The sequence below is a fragment of the Eschrichtius robustus genome, chromosome X (assembly GCF_028021215.1).
Source record: "Eschrichtius robustus isolate mEscRob2 chromosome X, mEscRob2.pri, whole genome shotgun sequence".
Lineage (NCBI taxonomy): Eukaryota > Metazoa > Chordata > Mammalia > Artiodactyla > Eschrichtiidae > Eschrichtius > Eschrichtius robustus.
Window position 1 is genome coordinate 92,388,309 of NC_090845.1, and position 17,977 is coordinate 92,406,285.

Here is a 17,977-nt window from a genome sequence, read left to right on the forward strand (position 1 = left end):
TGAATGTATGTAACTACTCCAGTTTTCTTTTTTTGTCCAGGTTTCTTCTAATTAGTGCAGATCTTTCTCTGTTGCTTTACTTTTAACCTCTCACTCCTTATATTTAAAGTGGGCTTCTTGTACACATATATAGTTGGGTTTTTTTAATCCACTCTGATAATTTCTATCTTTAATTGGTGTATTTAGACCATTCACATTTAAAATGATTCTTGATATATTTGGATTTAATATCAACCATGTTTATAACTGTTTTCTATTTGTTGCCAGAGGCTTCTTCTGCCTTTGCTAGTTTTTTTTAATACATTTATTTATTTATTTATTTTTATTTTTGACTGCGTTGAGTCTTCATTGCTGCACGTGGGCTTTCTCTAGTTGCGGCGAGTCGGGGCTACTCTTCATCGTTGTGGTGCGCGGGCTTCTCATTGTGGTGGCTTCTCTTGTTGAGGAGCACGGGCTCTAGGTGCATGGGCTTCAGTAGTTGTGGCTTGCAGGCTCTAGAGCTCAGGCTCAGTAGTTGTGGCGCACGGGCTTAGTTGCTCTGCGGCATGTGGGATCTTCCAGACCAGGGCTCAGACCCGTGTCCCCTGCATTGGTAGGCAGATTCTCAACCATTACACCACCAGGGAAGCCCCCCTGCCTTCTCTAGTTTTAATTGAGTATTTTACATGATTCCACTTGTCTTCTCTCTTAGTGTATCAGTTATATGTCTTTAAAAGACTTTTCAATGATTTTCCTCGAGTTTACATTTTTAACTAAGATCACTTTCAAATAACACTCTTTTGCTTCACTTATATGTAGTACAGATACCTTATTACAGAATGTTCATCATTCATTTCATTCATCCATTTGCTACAGTCACTTAATACATTATTACTTTAGATAAAGAGTTATTTTTATATCAATTAAGAATAAGACAAAAGATTTCATTTTACTTTCATTTATTGCATTTCCATTGCTCTTCCTTTATGTAGATCTGAGTTGTTGGCCTGTACCATTTTTCTGCTGCCTGAAGAAAATCTTTTAACATTTCCTGAAGGAAAGGTTTGCTGATGCTGAATCCCATCACTTTTTGTTTGTCTGAGAAAGTATTTTATTTCTCCTTCACATTTGAAGGATTATTTCACTGGGTATAGAATTTTAGGTTAGTGTTTTTTTCTTTCAACACTTTATTTACACAGAGAGATAGGAGTGTTAACACTGAAATGGAGGATTTATTTATTCTACTTGTATTTCTGTCAAATTTTATTTTATTTATTTTGAGGTCAGTTTAATAAATGCATACAAATTTTAAATATCATGAGGCGACACTCCTTATGTCTTGTAATGCTTTTTGCTTTAAAGTCTATTTTGTTATTAATTTACCTATAATGGCTTTCTTTTGGTTAGTGGTTTTTTTTTTTTCTGTACTTTTACTTTCAATCCTTATGTATCTTTATATTTCAGATAGTCTTTTGTAAATAGTATATAGTTGGGTTTTTTCCAGTCTGAAAATCTTGGTTTTTTAATTGTTTCATGTAAACCATTTACATGTAATATACTTACTCATATTAATACTGGATATAACCATTGTACCAAGTTCTGTCTCTATGTCCCACCTGATTTATGTTAGTTTTTTCTTCTTTAGGATTGGTTATTTTCTTATTTTTACCCCTCTATTAGCTTAGAAGTTTTACACTCTTACTCTTCCTTAATAGTTATCTGGCAATTATAGCATACAGTCTTGACTTATTAAAGTCTTGACTAATATTAATTTATACTTTTACACACTCCCTAGATAATGCCAGAACTTTACTTTTACTCTAGCTCTCTTGACTCTTATGTTGTCAATATGAATTAACAAGATAATATTATTTTATGTAATATTGATTTAAATTTATATAGATATTTAGCCTTTTAATTGCTTTGTATTCCTTTCTTCATCCCCAGTCTTCCATCTGAGATCATTTTCCTGTTATCTGAAAAATGCCCTGTAGAATTCAGTACTTACTTTTTGGTTTATGCCTGCTGCTGGAAACTCTCTCTGTTTTTGTTTATTTGTAAAGCTTTAATTTCACCTTCATTTTTGAAGGGTATTTTTGCTGGTTATTAATTTCTTGGTTAGCATTGATTTTCTTTCAAGATACTAAAGATGTCATTTCACCATATTCATGCTTTCATCATTGCTGTTGCAAGCTAGTAATTAGCCTAACTTTTGTTCCTTTTGAGGCATACTCTTGTTTTTTTTGGCTACCTTTATGATTTTTCTTTTTGTCTTGGATTCTCTGTAAGTTCACTATTACGCATTCTATATGTGGGTTTCTTTTTATTTATGCTGTTTGGGATTTGTTGGACTCCGTGGATCTATGGATCAATGCCTTTCATCAGTTTTGAATAATCCTCAGCCATTAATTCTTTAGATTGCCTCTGAACAATTCCATTTCTCTTTTCCTTCTGGAACTCCAATTAAACATGCATCAGACCTTATCATACCCTCCTGTCTGTATTTTCCATCTTTTTGACTACCCATGCAGCCTTATGGATAATTTCATCTGAATAGAATTTCTAGTTCTTTAATTCTCTCTTGGGCTGCATCTAATCTGCTGTTAAGGCCATCCACTGAGTTTCTAATTTCAGCTTAGTTACTTTTTAGTTTTAGAGGGTTTTTTTTTCCTACTTTTTCTGATTTCTTGTTCCCTGTTGAAATTTTCAAGATTGGATTTTATTTATCTGAATACAGTAAGCATTGTGGTTTAGTAGTCTGTATCTGATAATTCAAATAATTCAAAGCTAATGGATCTGTTTGTGTTGTCTGTTCTCTCTGGTTCTTTTTACCTATGATGGGTTTTGTCTTTGTGTTGCTGGTTATCTTTGTGTATGGGCATTGTATTTAAACAACTGTTCGTTGAAATAATTTGAGGCCTAGGATGATGGAATCTTCCTCCAGAGAAGATTTTGTTTGCATTGGTCAGGTCCGTAAGGATGCTTCCTGTCTAAAACCACCTTAATCTATACTCAAAACTTAAACTTTACTAGTCCACCTAGATGTTGCAAAGCCAAGCTAAAAAACTTTGTGAGGGCTAGTTTATTTCCAGTTTACAGTTACCCTTAAAGTGAAACATTTGATGTTCCTAGGAAACCCCTCCCTTTTTAATAAGCCTTGGGCTTTGATTTTTGTTACTCTAGTGCTTTGAGTCTGCTGAATATTCAACTCACTTTGACACTGGTTTATTCCTTAACCTTTATTCCTTAACCACAGATGACCTCGACAAATATAGCTAACCTTATGAGTACTAAAAGAAGACATGGTGAATTCTTCTTTCACCTCATGTAGGAAAAGAGTTCTTAACTATGAATCAAAATCTAGATGCAATAAAAGAAAAGTCTAATAAATGTGACTACTTTTTTTAATGCATGGCAGAAATACATCATAAAGTCAAAAGGCAACTAACAAACTGGAAGTAAATATTTGCAACTTATATAACAGATAAAGGCCTAATATAGTTAATGTGTAAAGAACACTTGAAAAGTGTGAAGGACCAACAACCCAATAGAAAAATGTGGAAAAGACATGAACAGACAATTCACAATGATATTTAAACTGTTGTTAAACAGAAATGCAAAATCAAATGCCATCGATATAATACTTCTCACCTATCATATTAGTGAAAAATAGAAAGTATGTCACACACTATGTTGGAAAGGGTGTGGGGAAATAAGCACTCTCCTATATTGCTGGTGGGAAAGCAAAAATGGGTCTGAGACTCGAGGGAATAACCTGGATATGTAGAATTGGGAATCATCTGTGTTAAGAGGGAAATGAACAGAGATCAGCCAGGGAGAGAGAACACGTGGGCCGAGAAGAGAAGAGGCTCAGGACATAGCTGCTACTCAAGGAGGCAGCGCAGCTTCCTGGCGGGCACCACCACCAGGGCTCTGGAGTCAGACGGAGCTGGTCTTGAAAGCGGGCTGTGGGGCTCCGTGTGGACAGCTCTTGGCGAAGTCAGGTACCCTGCCTGTGATCAGCTGTCACAACTGGGGATAAAGGGCATCTCAGATGGATGCTGAGCGAGAACCTGAGTTGCGCCAGGTAAAGCACCTGCGGTCAGGAAGCCTCCCCCGACCTGCTCTGTTGGTAACTACCCCTTTTCCACACCCCTCCCGCCAGCCCGTCCGCAGCTGTCCGGTCCCTGTGGGATGTAGGTAAGGGGGCGGGGCGGGGGGAAACCGGGCTCGGGTGACGCGGCGCTCACGTGACCGGCAGGGCGCCGACGTGGGCAGCAGCCCCCGCGCCCCCCCCCGCCCCGCCCCGAGGTCTGGTCCCGTCGCCCGCGCGGAACCAGCTCCCCGAGCTGCCCGGGCGGCGGGCGAGGGGCGAGCGGGCTTAGGCGAGCCAGAGGAGGCGCAGGCCCGGCCCGGGCGCTGCAGGTCAGTGTGAAGGTGGGCGCAGCTGGCGGCCCGGGTGGGGGTGGAAGCGGATGGGACTAGGATCCGGGAGCAGCGGGGAGAGGGGAAGGGGTCCCGAGATGGGTGAGGAGGGGCACGGGGCGCGGCGTGGGCAGGTGGGGAGGGAGGACCCTGCAACAACTGGCCCTGCCGCCTCTTCGACGCCCCTCCTCTGCGCCCTCCATCCATTTTCGAGCCTGAAATGGGGGGGGGGGGAGTGCGCCCCCGCAGTGCGACAGTGAAACGTAGACAAATTCTGAAAATAACTCCCTTTCACACTCTCCACCCAGGAGGAAATATTGACCTCAGCGCAAAGGGTTGGGGGTGGGGCAGGTTGCTTGCAGGGGAGGAAGACCCAGAGATCCAAAATAGTTTGGAGAGCATCCTGGTCTGGTGCCTGAGGCCTGAAAAGTAATGGCGGCTTGGATGCAGGGGAGGTGGGGGAGGAAACGTTGGATGAGGAGGGCCCAAATTCAGGAAAGGGGCTTCAGTCCACTGACCCTGCAGCCCCTCTCTGTCTCCTGTCTGTCTACAGGTCTGCATGTCTGTTCCCAGCACTCTGCAAGGCTAGGAGGAGGAACCTGTCCAGAATCCCTGCAGGTCAGCGAAAGGAGGGAGAGGCACTGGACAGGCACAGGGCTGGGGGCCGGGTGTGGAGGGCACAGCTTGGGCAGAATTTGAGGGCCCCACTGCCCATCCCCCCACCATATGTAATATACACACTTTCTGCCACGCTGAAGGATGGTACAAGGTGGCAGGGCCTGCCAAGGAAATGGTTGGCTCTCAGTGCAGGAGGAATGGTGGGGTAAAGGGTGGCCAGAAGGTACACTAGGCTGGGCCAGGTCAGGGGAACGCTGACAAGGCTGAGATGCCAGTACTATCCGGACCTGCATTCCACCCCCAAGCCCTCAGTCTCCCTTGTTTCCTCTTGTCTCTCTCCCCCCACCCCACCCCATCCCATCCCATCCCCCAGGACAGGAAAACATCTCAACATGGAAAGACTCTGCAATGAAAATGAAGGAAAGCTGGAAAGCGAAGGAAAGCCAGAAAATGAAGTAGAGCCTGAAAATCAAGGAAAGTCAGATGAGGAAGAAAAGCAAGAAGTGGAGGGGAAGTCAGAACACGAGGGAGAGCTCCAGAATGAGGGACGGCCAGAAGATGAGGGGAAGCGAGAAAAGCAGGGCAAGTCTGAAGCTGAGGGAAAACCACACGGTGAGGGCAAGCTGGAATCCCAGGCAAAGCCAGAGAGTCAGCCGTGGGCGGCGGAAAAGCGCCCCGCTGAAGACTATGTGCCCCGGAAAGCAAAAAGAAAAACGGACAGGGGGACGGACGATTCCCCCAAGGACTATCAGGACAACTTACAGAAAAGGCATCTGGGCAGTGAGGAGATGATGAGAGAATGTGCAGATATGTCAAGGGCTCAGGAAGAGCTAAGGAAAAGACAGAAAATAGGTGACTTTCATTGGATGCAAAGAGATGTACAGGATCCATTCACCCCAAGGGGCCAACGGGGTGTCAGGGGAATGAGGGGCGGAGGTAGGGGCCAGAGGGGCTTACATGATATCCCATATCTTTAATGCCTTTGACCTTCAATTCTGACTCCTCTGATGAGAATATCGCTGACCCTGCTTTCCCTGGCCGGCATTTGCCAGGCTATGTGCTTTAACCTTACGCTGATACTTTGCCTTGGGTGTCATTCTCGTTACCAGCAGCCTTTTGATCCAACTACAGTGCTCTCTGTGTTTCAGTAGGGGATTTTCACCCACGTGCATGGGAGAGGTGTTAATGGTACACTGTAAAATAACAATAAAGAAAAAACAGTTTTCAGAACCAAATATATAGTATCAGCCCAATTTTGTAAAAATATAAACATTTGCACAATACATTTGTGCATAGAGAAAACTCTGAAAATGTTTGCACTAAAAAGGAGGCGATGGTTTTTTCCTGCATGGTAGCCAGAAAATAGGTCTCACCTGCACTCAAAAATGAATCCAATCGCCTGATGGTACCTCCATGCCACTCCCCTGCAGGTGTGCCCATCCCCTGTCTTCCCCTAGTTGTAACCATGTCAGTGGGCACTGCTACACCTTCTCCTGGGTCCTCTACCGTCCTATGGCTCCCAACATGTGTGATTCTTTTTTTCTTTGCCCACTCATCTCCACTTTTTCTTAAATGATATGGATTATGTTTGTCATAATAAAAAATCTAGAAATCAACACATGATAAACAATTGAAATGTTCAGTGAGCTTATGAGGGCAATGAAGACACTTAAAATTCCTGTTGTCAGAATGTAAAATGATAAGTAAAACATTACCTCTGGGACTCATAGCTAGAGGAATCAACCTGACAGTTGTAACAGATCCAGTGCTCTAAAGGTCAGTCTTGTCATCTGTGAAATGGGAATAAAACTTGCCTGTGTTGGATGGACTCCTTTGTAGCAGTAGGACCCTGGACCTTGTCAGACACGCAGGGGAGGGCTGAGAGTAGGTCTCACCTATGCCCAGGAACAAGTCCAAGTAGCTGAGAAGAGACTGCCACTCTTCTCTGGATACTACCATATCTGCTGGGCACTCCTGTTGTGCCCTGTACCCTCTGCTGACAGCTACTGATATGATGGAGTCCTCATGGTGACAAAGCCCCTCTGATTCCCTATAGTTCCCAAAGGGCCAAAGCCCCTATTTGACTTCTATAGGAATGTAGGTTAACCCCCTCTTCCAACTTCAGAGTTGTACCTACCCTGGTGGTACTGCCCCAGGGCTGTTTGGGCTCCACTATATTGCATAGTTCTTAACAAAGTAGTCATTAACATTTTTAGTTCATTTTATATTTGCTTATAGTACTTTCTTATCTCTTGACTCAAATATTTTGGGTCCACTGGGGGTTGTATCCTGAGACAAACCTGTGGACGAGACAGTGGATGATTATTTGAACTACACACCACAGTACCTCAGGGAAGCCTCACGTAAATTTACATACCTTTCTTAGTGTGAGTTTTCGCTCTAAAAAGTCTCCTGGTTGGCTTCCTACACAAAATCAAAGGACTTGTCCACACATAATCAGAGAGGGTTACACAAGTGAGTTTCAAGCTGAAAATATCCCTTCCCATTCCAAACCAATTCCAACTGAGAAGTGTAACAGTGCTCTTAAAAATATTAAAATCTCTCAATGTTAGGCATTTTTATTTAACCCACTAGTATGTTGCTTTTTCCAAAGACTTTTTTATTCATCCTAACATCCCTTACACTGTACTTGACACATATACTTAATAAATTATGATTGAATCAGGAGCCCTGAGTTTAAAAAGATACACTGTTCATGGATTAGAAGACTCAATGTGTTAATATGGTAATTCTCTCCAAAAGTGATCTATAAATTCAATGCCATCCCAATAGAAATCTCAGCAAACTGCGATTCTAAAGGTTCTATGGAAAAGCAAAGGAACAAAGAGGACTCACTACCTGATTTCAGGGCTAACTATAAAGCTACATTAATCAAGACTATGTAGTATTCGCATAAGGACAAACATATAGATTGATGGAATAAAACACAGTCCAAAAGTAGACCCACGTATATGTGGTCAATTCATTTTTTAAAAAGGACCTAAAGGAATTCAGTGGAGACTTTTCAAGAAATGATGCTAGAACAATTGAATGTTGTCTTGGTCAGTTTGGGCTGCTATAACAAAAATACCACAGACTGGAATTTCTCATAGTTCCGGAGTCTGGGAAGCCCACGATCAAGATGCTGGCAGATCTGGTGTCTAGTGAGGGTCAGATTCCTGGTTCATAACCAGATGTCTTCACATGGCAGAAGGGGCAAGGAAGCTCTGTGGGTCTCTTTTATAATGAAACTAATCCCATTCATGAGGGCTCCACCTGCATGGCCTAATTGCCAATTACCATCCAATTATTTGGTAATTCCAGATACCATCCAATTGGATGAATTTCGGGGTTACACAAACATTCAGTCTAGAGCAGATATCAATATACAAAAAAAGTACCCTTACCTCACACCATATACAAAACATGAATTCAAAATGGCTTACAGAACAAAATGTGAAACCCCAAATTATAAAAACTTCATTTAGGGAATTCCCTGGCGGTCCAGTGGTTAGAACTCTGCGTTCTCACTGCCAAGGGCCCAGGTTCGATCCCTGGTCAGGGGAACTAAAATCCCATAAGCCATGTGGTGTGGCCAGAAAAATAAAATAAAAATTTCATTTAAAAATAGGAAAAATATGGAATAGTTTGTAGGTTCAGAGTAAAATATTATTGCTTATTAATTCTGAAGTGGTTTAAAGATTTTTTTTTTGAAATTAACTTTCTGCCACAATCTACTTAATAGGCTCCAGAGGTTTCTCCTACTAAGAAATGGGAAAAGGCAAATGCTAATGATAAAACATTTACATGTGGACAATAAAATTTAAGATATCATTAAAAAATTAGAGAAAAAAGGGTAATCCTGGATTAGCATATGACATGAATCTGTGCCGTATGACAATTTAAGATAATAATGGGACAATGAGGGTACTGATAAATTTCTGTGAACTTCAAACAAGTCTGGAATATCTATACTAATAGCATATACACATACATATATAATCTAAGACGGCTTAATACTTATTTGACAATGTTTTCCACGTAATTTAACATACCAAATAAACCTAATTGTTTTAATATCTCTTTTATAAGGTGAGAGACGATTTTTTTTGAGATTTTCTAAGTACCCACTGGGAAATCTCAAAACTAGTTTGAGGTCAAAAAGACTCCATTTAGAATTTGATTTTGGGAAGTTGTCAAAAATTCCAAAAGTTTGAACATTTGATTAAACAGGATCACAGATCAATATGAAACAGTACTTAATTATCTATTTAACCATTTAACCAAAGTGACAATAAAAGATTTTTAAGGTAAATACAGAAGGTTACAAAACTGTGAAAAAATATAGCTCTTTTCACATTGAGAAGACTCAGTTCTCCCATGTAATCAAAGACCTGATAAAGACAATATGAAGCACAAAAAATTATTTTGGTAAGACAAAATCTTTGCTTTCCAGGCAGATTACCCAAAAGGTAAAGAGAAACATTTCACAATCTCTTATCAAGAGAAGACCAATAGTCCAAACACTTTTTCTTTTTAACAGAGAGAAAACCAAACTCTAATTTTGCACCAGTGTCCTTTTTTTTTCTTTTTTGGCTGTGCTGCGTGGCATGTGTGATCTTAATTCCCCAACCAGGGATCGAACCTGTGCCCCCTGCAGTGGAAGTGCGGAGTCTTAACCACTGGACCTCCAGGGAAGTCCCTGCACAAGTCTACTTTTGATATTAAGGCTCATTCTTTAAAAACTTACAAATAAATCCATTCTAATCTTAGCCAGCTTGACCACACATAAAATTCCTTTCCCAAGATTCCTTCTACCCACTCAGGTTTTTTTCCCTGTATTTTCCTCTTTCTTATTCTGGAACACCCAGTAATTCTACTTTAGAACAAAATTACTCTTTTTCCCTTAACAAAAACATGTCTTTCATACCTCTTCTTATCCAAAACACACATCCTATTTTCCTTACCTACTTTTCAAACACAGTTGTTTCCTTTCACCCTTATTATTTCTAGTATTTTTTTTTTAATGTTGAGTTTCTTTAGGAGTTTTTGTTTAAATTCCTCTACTTTTTTTTAAAATTTTATTTATTTATTATTTATGGCTGTGTTGGGTCTTTGTTTCTGTGCGAGGGCTTTCTCTAGTTGTGGCAAGTGGGGGCCACTCTTCATCGCGGTGTGTGGGCCTCTCATTATCGCGGCCTCTCTTGTTGCAGAGCACAGGCTCCAGACGCGCAGGCTCAGTAATTGTGGCTCACGGGCCTAGTTGCTCCGCGGCATATGGGATCCTCCTAGACCGGGGCTCGAACTCGTGTCCCCTGCGTTGGCAGGCAGATTCTCAACCACTGCGCCACCAGGGAAGCCCCTATTTCTAGTATTTTTAATTACATATATTGATTACCTTTCTTAACCCTTAGAAACCTTAATTTCTAGTGAAACTAAAAAGTAAGCAATTGTGGACTGCCTGTTATACAACCATTCTATGGATTGGTAAATTTAAAAATATATTTCATAATTTCTAAAAGTATATCCTTCCTGATAGTAAAATTTCCAGTATGGCACAACACATGTTTGCTGATAGATAGAAATAGCTTCAGTTCCTTTGTAAGAAGATGCCAAAGTAGATAAACCTATGCTCAGTAGTTTCAGTATTTTATTTTATTTGAAAATGATCTAGATATTCAATGCATATCCATCATTAGTTAGTGTAACTTTAAGGTTTCAAGTTATCAAAAAGATTTTTGAAACTATTTTTAAGTAGACATACCATAAAATATAATTACTGTTGAAAAATTCACATATAAACTTTTAATTACAGATATATAATTCATCTGTTTAGGTTACTCATGAAAATTTCATGAGGCATTAAACAGCTAACCATCAACTTAAGTTATTTTTCTTGCTAACAAATCCTGTAACAGAAATAACATGACTTTTAGTAAACCTGGCTAGAATAAAAGCTGTATGTTTGCATTATATTTAAGGCTGATAACTCTGAAGACATGCCTGTTTTAATTAAACCAACAAAGTTAAACTAGCTTTTATTTACCAAAGATTATCCTAGATCACATGAACTTGAAAAAGTTTCTATATTTCTGAGAGAATCTTTTTTTTTTTTTTTTTACTGGATCAACAGCTCAACTTTTAATTATCCAAATTATCCAAATTCCTGTATTAAGATTCAGGGGATTCTGAATTCCATGATTACAGGCACCTGGCATAAACAGGAGTAAATTTTCTCTGCAAGAAGTTTACATCATCCTAAGCCTACAGTCAATTTGATCAACAGTCTGTCTACACAGTAAAAGGTAGACAGGTACAAAATGAGCCCAAACAACATGAAAAAAAAAAAACAACTCTGCAGAAACAACACACAACAAATACAGATCTATAGGAGTTCCAGACACTGGAATTATAAGACTCAATTTAAAAATAAATTTTCTGGGACTTCCCTGGCAGTCCAGAGGTTAACCCTCCACGCCTTCACTGCAGGGGGTGCAGATTCGACCCCTGGTTGGGGAACTAAGATCCCACATGCTCTGCAGAACAGCCAAACAAAAAAATTAAATAATAATAATAATAATTTTTCTTACTAAATAGGAGATAAAAGACATGATTGAAAATTTCAGCAGGTAACTGGAAATTATAAAAAACATGAAATAGAAATTCTATAACTAAAGTTTAAAAATTTATTTTGTATTGAAGTATAGTTGAATTACAATGTGTTAATTACTGCTGTACAGCACAGTGACTCAGTTATACATATATATACATTCTTTTTCATATTCTTTTCCATTATGGTTTATCACAGGATACTGAATATAGTTCCCTCTGCTATACAGTAAGACCTTGTTGTTTATCCATTCTATATATACCAGTTTGCATCTGCTAATCCTAAACTCCCAATCCAACTCTCTCCCACCCCCCCCTCCCCCTTGGCAACCACCAGTCTATTCTCTATGTCCCTGATTCTGTTTCTTTTTCATAGATAGGTTCATTTGTGTCATATTTTAGATTCCACATATAAGTGATATCACATGGTATTTGTCTTTCTCTTTCTGACTTACTTCACTTAGTATGATAATCTCTAGTTGCTGTACCACCCTGCCTTGATTACTGTCGTTTTGTAGTAAGTTTTGAAATTAAGAAGTACAGGATATCCTATTTTATTCTTTCTATACTAAGATTGTTTTGTCTATTCTGGATCCTTTGATTTTGAAATCACCTTGTCATTTTCTACATAAAAGCCAGATGTGATTTTAATAGGGATTGCACTGAATCTGTAGATCAATTAGGTAATATTACCATTAGAACAATACTGTCTTTCAATCCATGAACATGGGATTTATTTCCATTTATTTAGGTTTTCTTTAATTTTTTTTCAACAACATTCTGTATTTTCAATTTATAAGCCTGGACTTTCTTTTGTTAAACATATCCCTAAAAATATTTTTATTTTTGATGTCATCGTAAATGGAATCATTTTCTTCAGTTCATTTTCAGATTGTTAATTTCTATTATAAAGAAATACAATTGATTTTTGTATATTGATACGTATCCTGCCACAATGTTCCACTCATGTATTAGTTCTCATAGTTTTTTAATGGATTCCTTAGGATTCGCTATGTACAAGATTATGTTATCTTCAAATAGAGATCCTTTTACTTCTTCCTTTGTTAACTGGATGCCTATTTATTTATTTATTTTTGCCTAACTACCTTGGCCAGAACCTCTAGTACAACCTCTAGAAATGGCAATAGAAGACATCCTTGTCTTGTTTCAGTTCTCAGAAGGAAACTTTTTAGTGTTTCACCCTTATGTATGATGTCAGTTGCATGTTTTTGTATGTTTCCTCGATCAAGTTGAGGAAGTTCCTTGTATTCCTAGTTTGTTGAATATTTTTATCATGAAAAAGTGCTGATTCTTGTCAAATGTTTTTTCTGTATCTGTTGAGATGCTCATGTGGTTTGGGGCCTTCATTATGTTAATATGGTGGTTTATATTGACTGATTTTGTGTTATACCAAACTTGCATTCATGGGATAAATTCCTCTGGTCATTGTGTATAATCCTTTTTATATATTGCTGGATTCAACTTGCTGGTGATTTGTTGAGGATTGCATTTATATTCATGAAAAATATTGGTCTGTATTTTTGTTGTTGTTGTACCTAGTCTTGTTATGATATCAGAGTGATACTGCCTTCATAGAATCAATTGGGAAGTTTTCCTCTTCTATACTGTTATGGTAACGAAACAAGGAGACCATTAAACTGAGGTGGCTCCAATGACTTGGTAGTCTATGTAAGCAAATAAAAACCTAAGCCAGAGTCAGTTCCTATAAGTTTCTCAAGGTTAAGAAGAACACAGATGTAGAGAACAAACGTATGGACACCAAGCGGGGAAAGCGGCGGGGTGGTGGGGGTGGTGGTGTGATGAATTGGGCGATTGGGATTGACATGTATACACTGATGTGTATAAAATTGATGACTAATAAGAACCTGCTGTATAAAAAAATAAATAAAATTAAGTTAAAAACAAATTAAAATAAAATAAAATAAGAACAACTAATCACAAGCAGCCAACTAGGCTTTCCCAAATAATGCAACCACTTAAGCTATAGCAAATCAGATAACTTTTTTGCTTTGCTTCTGTGTCTTCTCTATAAAATCCTTGCCCCTAGGTCCCGTTGGTGGAGTGCTTTTAACAACTTCTAGTTTTTTACAGCCCAATTTGAATCAATGTTTGCTCAGATAAACTCTTAAAAATTTTTAATATTCTTCAGATCTTTTAATTGTCCTGGTGTCAGAAGTGGGATCCAAAGGAGATCACCAATGGCCCTAAGGAGAAATGAGCAATGAGCAAGAGTAGATTCCTGCTGATCCCATTGTGCTCATTGCTTTCTTTCTGTGTCTGGAGGTCGTGAATAAGTCCCTCATGGATATCCAAGCTCTACAGCTTTTGCATTATGAGGATCCGACTTTACTTGAGCATTTATTTTTCCAGACTGGGTCTGCAGTTGGACTGGTCTGACTTAAACTGGACTGGGCCAGTGTGAGGCCTCAGGTAAATAAATTTTGTTTTAAGAGGAAAAAAGAAAAAATTGGTTCATTCGAGTCCAAGGAGTCAGGGACTACTCCATCTGGGATTCCAGCTAACTATATGTATAAAAATTATGGGCCCAGAACCTGTGTTTGTCTGAAAAAATGGTTTAACCTTACCAAAGATAATCTTTAATTACAGTGGCCACAGTGAGAAACTTTTAACCTAGATGAGCTCATCCATTTACAAGGTGCCCTAAAGAAAAAGGATTCTCAGCCAAGCACTCAGAAGGGTAGAGAGAAAATTATTTTTCCTCCCCTACAATTTCTGATAACACAGATGGGACCCTCTGGGACACCTCACTTGCTCTGGAGCCTATAGATGGGACCGCAGGAAAACTGACAGAAGCCAGTGAAAGGTAAGAATTCTGACCCAAGTCAGCTCTCCTGGATCTCAGTCTGTAGTGTCCAGTTAAGAGAGGAAGGTAAAATTTCATGGTGTCCCTTTTTTTCCAAATTCGGACTCCTGTGAGTTTGGTTTTGGGGTACCCATTTGTTATCAATCCTTTCCATACCAGGAACAACTATTACTTTCCTGTCTGTTTCTCATTTTGTGTACTGAGGACTTGGCTTGGCTTTCTTCCTGTTGGGGCACACAAGTCATTGCTTACATGTACAGGCAGCTCAACCATCAGGTTTGGGCCCCGAAGAATATGACCAGACAGAAATGTGGGTTGCACTCCATTTATGGCTAGTGTCCTACTGACTGTTGCTAGCTCTCAGGGGACTTGTCCAAGTCTTTTTTTCTTTTGGTTATCTTTGCAAGTGGGCCTGGATCATGGGAGAACTATATATTTTCACCATCTTTGGGGAAGCTTCATGTGTCCACAGTTAAGCCATAAAAGGCTTATTGATTTTGGTTGGAAGTAATTTGATAGGAATACACTCGGCTTAAAGGTAAAAGGAAAAAATAAATTAAAAAAGAGTTCAATACTGCCAGGAATATTTACTGCTTCTAAAAACCTTACAAGATATTTGAGAAAATTTTTCTTTAAAAGGAACCCTGGTCAGAAGTTTGCCAAATTGGAAGCTGATATTCACAGCCTGACAAGGAACATTTTCAGGCCTTCTCCCCTAAGCTAAAATGGAACTATGTACCCAGAGTGGAAAAAACAAAATGAAACATTCTGAAGTCTTTGTGGAAAGATTTACTAAAACAGACAGATTTAGTAAAAGATTTACTAAAACACCAAGACTTCCCTTCCACCTACCAATGTAGGGGACACGGGTTCGAGCCCTCGTCTGGGAAGATCCCACATGCTGCAGAGCAACTAAGCCCATGTGCCACAACTGCTGAGCCTGCATGCTGCAACTACTGAAGCCCGCATGCCTAGAGCCCGTGCTTCGCAACAAGAGAAGCCACCACAATGAGAAGCCTGCGTACTGCAACAAAGAGTAGCCCCTGCTCGCCACAACTATAGAAAGCCTGCGTGCAGCACCAAAGACACAATGCAGCCAAAAATAAATAGAAAAATAAATAAATAAATAAAAGAATCCTCCTGCCAATGCAGGGGACACACGGGTTCGAGCCCTGGTTGTCCAGGAAGATCCCACATGCTGTGGAGCAACTAAGCCCATGTGCCACAACTACTGAAGCCCATGCGCCTAGAGCCTGTGCTCCACAACAAGAGAAGCCACTGCAATGAGAAGCCCACGTACCACAACGAAGAGTAGCCCCCGCTCACCACAACTAGAGAAAGCCCATGTGCAGCAACAAAGACCCAGTGCAGCCAAAAATAAAATATAAATAAATAAATAAATTTATTTTTAAAAAACCATTCCAAAGATACACAGCTCTAAATCTAGGACATAGGACTCTTTTGATTTCCATCTTAGTTGGATATCTTCTCCCTGATATAAAGAAATTGTATTGTAGTTGGATTGGTGTGTTAGCCCCTTGATATCACTCAGGTTTCAACCCAGTTCTCTGAGGAATTAAAAACAATTGTACTTGTCTTACAAATTGAGTCTTTCAGAGAACAGAAATGTGACTCTAGAAGCAATTTAAAGCTCACCTATCATTTTTACCAAATCCTAAACCTGCTCTATTCATCTCAAAAATGCTTACAGATATTGTAAAAGATCAAGACATTGGAAACAAAACTATAATTCAAAAAGATACATGCACCCCTATGTTCATAGCAGCACTATTCACAATAGCCAAGACTTGGAAACAACCTAAATGTCCACTGACAGATGAATGGATAAAGAAGATGTGGCACATATATACAATGGAATACTACCCAACCATAAAAAGGAATGAAATAATGCCATTTGCAGCAACGTGGATGCAACTAGAGATTATCATACTAAGTGAAGTAAGTCAGAAAGAGAAAGACAAATACCATATGATAGCACTTATATGTGGAATCTAAAATATGACACAAATGAACCTATCTGTGAAAAAGAAACAGAATTAGGGACATAGAGAATAGACTGGTGGTTGCCAAGGGGGAGGGGGGTGGGAGAGGGTTGGATTGGGAGTTTGGGATTAGCAGATGTAAACTGGTATATATAGAATGGATAAACAACAAGGTCTTACTGTATAGCAGAGGGAACTATATTCAATATCCTGTGATAAACCATAATGGAAAAGAATATGAAAAAGAATATATATATATATATATATATATGTATAACTGAGTCACTGTGCTGTACAGCAGTAATTAACACAACATTGTAATTCAACTATACTTCAATAAAAAATAAATTTAAAAAAAGACAGGGTGGTACTGCCATGAGGATAGATATATAGATCAATGGAAAAGAATTAAGAGTCCAAAAGTAAACCCTCACATTTAGGGTCAATGGATTTTTGACAAATGTAACAAGACAATTCAAAGGGGGAAAGGGTTGTTTTAAAACTAATAGTGACAGAACAATTGGATATCCAGATGCCAAAGATTTCATTTAGACCACTACATCATACCATACACCAAAATTAGCTCAACATGGATTATAAGTATTAATGCAAGAGCTAAAATTATAAAAACTTTTAGAAGAAAACATAGGAGTAAATCCTCCTGACCTTAGGTTTCACAGTGTTTTCTTAGATATGACAACAAAAGCATATGTGACAAAAGGTAAGATATATTAGAAGTTATCCAAATAAAAAATTTTTGTGCATCAAATGATACCACTGGTGGCACAGTGGTTAAGAATCCGCCTGCCAGTGCAGGAGACATGGGTTCAATTCCTTGTCCAGGAAGATCCCACATGTCGCAGAGCAACTAAGCCCACGCGCCACAACTACTGAGCCTGTGTGCTGCAACTACTGAAGCCCACGTGCCTAGAGCCTGTGCTCCACAACAAGAGAAGCCACCGCAATGAGAAGCCCGCACACTGCAATTAAGAGTAGCCCCCGCTCGCTGCAACTAGAGAAAGCCCGCACGCAGCAATGAAGACCCAACGCAGCAAATATAAAGAAAGAAAGAAAGAAAAGAAAGTGAAAAGACAACCCACAGAGTGGGAAAAAATACTTGTGAATCGTTTATCCAATAAGGAACTAATTTCCAGAATATATAAATAACTCTGGAAATTCAACTATAAAAAGACAAATAGCCCAATTAAAAATGGGCAAATGATTTGAATAGGTATTTATGAAAGACATATAGATAACCAATAGACACATGAAAAGAAGCTCAACATCATTAGTTGTTGGGGAAATGCAAATCAGAACCAAAAGGAGAAAACTCTTCATATACAATATGATGGTCAAAATGAAAAGGATGGAAAATAACACGTTTTGGTGAGGATAATGAGAAACTGGAGCCCTCAAACATTACTGGTGGGAATCTAAAATGTTGAACCCAACTTGGAAAATAGATTGGCAGTACTTCAAAATGTTAAACATAGACTTA

The 17,977-nt window shown here is 39.2% G+C and overlaps 1 pseudogene; it reads left to right on the top strand.

The window, feature by feature from the left end:
• Positions 1 to 4,283: 4,283 nt before the first annotated feature.
• LOC137756775 (transcription elongation factor A protein-like 3) lies at positions 4,284 to 6,257 on the top strand (annotated as a pseudogene).
• Positions 6,258 to 17,977: the final 11,720 nt, after the last annotated feature.